At 44.1% G+C, this 6000-nt stretch overlaps 1 protein-coding gene across 1 annotated transcript in view; it reads left to right on the top strand.

Moving 5' to 3' along the window:
• Nucleotides 1–4654: 4654 nt before the first annotated feature.
• LOC103128300 (serine/threonine-protein phosphatase with EF-hands 1) overlaps nucleotides 4655–6000 on the top strand; it is a gene marked incomplete at its 3' end in the record, with an annotated part of 79887 nt that continues 78541 nt past the window's right edge. Inside the window, exons 1-2 of the mRNA XM_060184770.1 lie at nucleotides 4655–4774; nucleotides 4964–5004. The remainder of the gene's footprint in view (nucleotides 4775–4963; nucleotides 5005–6000) is intronic.

The following is a 6000-nucleotide window of genomic DNA, read 5'->3' as shown; positions in this document are numbered from 1 at the left end:
TGGTGGGGAGTTGTTCTGTGAAATGTGCCATTGGGGGCAGCGGTGTTAGCAGTGAATTTGCAGGCACAGGAGCCATGCTGAAGATGGCAACAAGAGATTAAATCAAACACATGCAGAAACGATGTCATCAAGAGACATGGTAAACATAAGATGTGTCAGCAGCTGCTGGTGTCAAACACTTTGACATTATGGTGGCCACGATGTCATGAGGCAGTAGGGATTTGGGGACCCTAGTATATGCTGTTCAACTTTGACAGAATTGTCATTATGTACTGTATTTGTACAGAAGTGATGAATTCACCTGTTATTCCAAACTTAAACTTCAAAGGCATCATTAAAAAAAATTGATTAGGTTTTCAGAAAAGTCATGATGCATTTTTGTTTTTCTTAGCAAAAATGCATCATGATTTTTTTTTTTGACAACCTAATATTTTGAGTGGGGGTGGGGAGAGAGAAGACTGTAGCACTACTCAGCTTTGATACCTAGTGGTGCTGGGGATTGAACCTGTGACTTCTGGGGCCTCAGGCAGTTTAAACTATTTTCCGGGTCCTCCAGGACTTTCTTGTCTCCCCCCCATTCTTCTCCCTCATTCTCCATACCCAGCTGGGGCCTGTGGGGTTGACTGCCTAGAAGCCTCTCACACGGAGACCCTTCTCCGCCCTCACAGGTAGTGTGGCATGGTTCTCCTAGATTGTTATAGTAGCTTCCTAATGGTTTGCTTCGGACTGGTTTCTCTCAGCTTCTCACCATCTGACCCTCCACGTGGTCTTCCCAAGCCTGGATCTCATTAGACTCCCCTCGGGTTCCCCTTTGTGTAACAGTTTGCAATCTGTCAGCCTCCAGCTGAATTTATGAAGTCTGTATAGTGTTTTGAGACAAGGAGAGTAACCATTTCATTGATCCTCAGATGCACGTTTTCCCCCCCACATGTTAACACCTCTGAAATTGGAAGGCATCTTAAAATCGATGGAATGTCATAGTTTGATGGGTAACTTTTCCCTTTCTTATTGGTGCATAAAGTAATGATATACCTTGTAACTGATGGCCTCTTAAGTCTGTCGAAATCTGCTCATACTGACACTTTATAATAGGGTGATTTTACATAAAAATATGTTCAGCTTCTCTTGAAAAATTACATCAGGCCTGGGATTTCTGGCTAGGAGCCCAAGAGGGAGCTACCAGAAAGTAGCAGCTGTCTCCTTTAGACAGAAACTCTCTAGAAGGCACCAGTGTTCGTCTGCTTTATTCATTTATTTATTTATTTATTTATTTTTTACTGCTTATTTTTTTCTCTCTGATTTTTTTATTGGGGAATTAATGTTTTACATTCAACAGTAAGTACAATAGTTTGTACATGCATAACATTCCCCAGTTTCCCATATAACAATACAACCCCCACTAGGTCCTCTGAATCCTTCTTGGACCTGTATCTTATCTTCTGCAGTCCTTGTAAGCCTTGGAAACGACAGTCCTGACTTTTGGACAAGTCTGAGTTCTCAACCACAGATGGTACCAGTCTACCTTCCCCCCAGCCTCCAATTTCAAGTCCCCATTCTCCACTCTGGGCACCCCCAGCCCCCACCCACATTCTCGGGGAACAGTAGTCAAATATACTGTTTCACATTCCCTGGAATGTCTTCCCCCACCTTTTATGGCCAATGTGACCTTTCTGGATTTGTCCTGACAGAGTGCATTTCCTTCTGAACAGAGGTGGCTACTACCACAGGCTAACCGAGTGCCTTCGTTGGGGTTCCCTGGAGGCAGACAAACATTTGAGAGCACGATGCTTGTTTGGAAGGAAGAAGCACACCCAGTCAGGCAGAGGATTAGTGAGAAAGAAAAGGCAGATAGCCAAGACAGCTAAAAAAGAGTGAGTCCTGCCTATGGGGGGGGGGGGATTGAGAGAGGCATTTTGTAATAACAGACCACACACTACTCACATATAAGTCAATTTGCAGCACTACAGTTAGAAACTCAGTGCACTTTGATTCTGGCTCCACCTCTTCTTGTTTCCATCTGGTTTAAGTGCTATGAAATATACACACCCTTACTTCTTTTCTAGTTAACTGCTAATTTTTGGTTCAGTTGACTTGGGTACCACTTCTATAGAAAGCCTCCCCTCACCCCTCTTTCTAGGGCAGACATTTTTCTCTGTGCCTGTACCCCGCTCTATTAGAGATGTTATTGTTTTCATTCATCGTGTGATTAATGCCTCTTGTATGCCTGGGGGGGCTCATGTAAACACGATTTGATGACTCCCAGCTCAACTTCTTCATTTAGAGAGACAAACAGCACAAGAGCTTCCCCCAGTGCCGTAGTGCTCCTGTGTGGTGCTGGGGTTTGAACCCAGGTTGCATACATATGCCCTACACAGTGAGTTATCTCTTTAGCCCTGCACTACTGTTTTAGATACATGGAGCTAATTTTCCAGTAGGGCTGAGATCTTAACTTATAATTTTCTTACTTTCTCATGTGTTTTCCTGACGTAGTCATGTCCCTGTCATGTAGGAGTGCTCAATCAAAACATAATTTCAGACCACCACAGCCTTTTCCGGAGGGAAACTGAACTCTCCCCTTCCTGATTGGCTGCTGTCACAAGTTGATGTGCCCATTGAGAGAGAAATTGAGCCTCTTTGACTGTGAGGGGAAGCTGTTAACATTGCTGTTATCTTGCCCATTTCCTTTTTCTCTTTTCTGGGGTCATCTGTGTTTATTTATTTATTTTTTTTGCTGTTGTTTTTCTTCTTCAGAACTCTGCTCAGCTGAAGGAGATTTGAGAGCATCTGAGGAGAGGCTAGAACATTATTTTGCAAATATATAAAGTGTTGACTGACGCAGTAGACTGTAGTGATTATGAAGCGGGGCCTAGCGCCACAGTGCCTGGGTTCAAATTCCAGCCCAGCCACTCCTTTTCTGGTCGGCTCAGGGCTAGATCTTGTCATGCGCAAGCAGGGGTGCTAATCGTGTGTGCCTCCTCGGCTGGTATGTGGGTTAACTTAGCCCATGTGGAGTCAGCTAGTCCCTGCAACATGGAATGTGCTCAGTAACTATGCCATCATTATTGGGATTTAGTCACACACATCGTCGCTGATCCATTTCACAATTGGGGGCTGGCTCTAGGAGTCTGGCATTCAGAGTGGCATTTTAGCATTCTTGTTCAATGGGGAAATACAGTGAAGTTCTTCATTTGAAGTACATTTGAACTTTCAGACAAATCACATAAAAGGCCTAACTAATCCAGCTTACGGTCCTGGCTATTAAAATAACTGCCCAAATCATGAGTCCTCTCCTTGCTTTCCTTTCTTTCTGTGGTTAGACAAATATTCAGTGAGTACCCCTTATGCCTTTGGTGCTGGGATGCCAAGAGGGATGAAACAGATTCTTTCCCTTCAGGGCTTTACTATAAAAGGACAAATTATGCTGCACTTAGAGAAGTTCTAGAATTGGACACGCACGTAGCTTTGAGGGCTAGGAGACAGAGTGAGTGACTGACTCCTTTTTGGTGATTCAGGAAAGGCTTCACACAGGGGAGCTGACATTTGAACAACAATATCTAGACATGGCCTTCTTTTAATCACTGAGATCGAACAGGCATTCGGTAGAAACACAGCCATAGGGAGACATAGTCCATGGCTTTTTTGGGGCACGTAGGCAACTGTGCTATCATTCACAGTGTATGTGAACCTCATCAGGCCCTGGTCTTGGAGTCCTTACCATGGAAACGTGTAATGGTTGCATTGCCTCTTAATGAGACCCTCTGATAATATTTAATATGCTAACAGGAGTTCAGAAGCCCAGAGCTGCCTTTTCAGTTATTTTTAAAACGATTCCATTAGATTAAATAGCAAGCTAGGTAGCCACTTTCCTGGCTCTCCTGTGGCTCTCCAGCACGGAAAGGAATTGGCTAAAGAGTAGCTCAGGTGGGGTTAGGAATCAGTTGTGACCAGAGTAGTTTATATTCTAGCTTGTGAGGCATGAGGCCAAGAAACTTGAAAACACAGACACCGGGTAGCCAGCTAGCCAGAAGGAGGGGAGGAAAACTGCTGTCACTGCAGCCGAGTCAGCATGGGACTCTGGAGGTAAGACGCCTCTCTTTGCCGCAGAAGACAGCGTGGTCGCTGGCATCCGGGACTGACGTGGGCACATCAGTTTTTCTAATATGTTTTCCTTCTCTTTCATCTCAAACTCAGCAAAAAATTTCACCTCAACATTTCTTTTCACCATTGAGGTGGGGGAATTCCCCTTTCACAGAGAACTTCTCCAACACACAGCTAACGGTAGAGCCAGAGGAATAAAATGTCCCATCACAACACGTTTTCTGCAGGGAATCCAGCAGTTGCTCCCTTAAACCCCTGCCTTTTTCACATCCAAACAGGCATATTTAGGCCTCCCGTTTACTTCTCTTCATTGTCCCCAGCTCACTGAAATGTTTCCTAAAAGCTACTCTCACATGACCCTAAAGAGTCAGCTGCTAATGCTTTTCTGCTCTTATTTTCCTAAATTCATTTCATAGTTTGTACTGATGCAAATTATTAAATTATTTATGCAAACGGCGGCCTGGTTCTGCTTGTACAGAGCTTGGTCCCCTTGGAAGCAGTCATGTGATCACAGCCCATTACTTGGGCTCTTGTGAGCTCTCCTAGCCAAGAACAGTGCAGGGTCGGGCAGACAGCTGCCACGCCGGGCCAGCCCAGTCTCTCCTGAATCAGCAGCTCTGGGTTCACCTTCCAGACTAAAGGCACGGCAGCAGTGTCCGCTTCCAGTTCTTTGTGTGTATGCATGCATATTTCTTTCTTGAATTCTTTAAGCGAGAGCTCCCCCTTTAGAGTGCTACAGAGATGCGAGGTGTGTGTGTGTGTGTGTGTGTGTGTGTACACGTGTGTGTGTGTGTGTGTGTGCGCACACAGGGGGAGTGCTCCAGAGAGAACTGGAATTGTACCTCTTTTTTTTCTTCTTTTTCAGAGTAAGGAAAGACCTCTCCACTGGCCCAGCCGAAAAAACAGGTAATATGTTTGTTTGTTCTTAGGCAGTTGGAGCAAGCTGAAGTTTGTGTTCTAAGCAGATGTTGTTTAGCAATAGAACAGGGAATGTGTGCCCATTGCAGCTTAGTTTATTGCTTTGCAGCTTTTTGGAATGACTTTTTTTTCAAAGATGTTGACTGCAGGTTATCACCATCCTAGAAAAGTGTCCAGATGACTCTGCAGTTTGAAGGATTGTGGCCTATTTCAGATGAGTTCACAGTTTTTTTTGGGGGGAAATGTGGTTGCTTGGGTGAGAACTAGAAAATCAGGGAAGGGATACTTTGAGTATACACTTCTAGACCCTTCACGTGATGTTCCCCTAATTTCATGGCACAAGTTCACATTCAGAAGTCTTCCTTTAGCTGCCGTGGCCTTTTGTTGCTGTAGAGGACTGCAGAGGTCCCTCTGTAAGAAAAGGAAACAGATTTTTTTATTTACAATATTTACCAATTCTCTTTTGTGATTTAGTGTCCATGTGGATCAACCAGATTAGATTCTGGATCCAAGGTGTCACTGGTCTTTCGCTGGACAAATCTTTTTATTCTCTGATGAGTAAACAGAGTGGGTCTTCAGCTCTGTACTAATCAGCTGGGCCATGGAGTGTGATATTGCCTTTCTGAGTCCTAGTTTCTGCCTCTGATAATATGGGCATAATAGTACCATCTTGAAGGTTTGCTATGAAGAGTCACTACAATAATGGAAATATAAAATACCCACTATGCTGGGTAAATAGTAGTCCCTTAATAAATAGTAGTGATCTTTGCTATCATGATAACTATGGTGGTAGCATTCTTTCAGATCTTAGTGCTTTCGGCAGCAAAGATCCCATTTCCCCATCTGGAATGATCACAGAGCCTGTAGACACTCAAGGGTTTTGTCTCTGGGAGGTTCCATCCAGTACATTTTGAAAGAAGAGATTTGAACACACAGTTTGCTTCTTTGCTCTTTTTTTCTTTTTTTTTTCCTCCCAAGGGTACA

Source organism: Erinaceus europaeus, unplaced genomic scaffold, assembly GCF_950295315.1.
Source record: "Erinaceus europaeus unplaced genomic scaffold, mEriEur2.1 scaffold_483, whole genome shotgun sequence".
Lineage (NCBI taxonomy): Eukaryota > Metazoa > Chordata > Mammalia > Eulipotyphla > Erinaceidae > Erinaceus > Erinaceus europaeus.
Note: the sequence above shows the minus strand (reverse complement) of the source record. Positions and strands in the feature narration are given on the sequence as shown.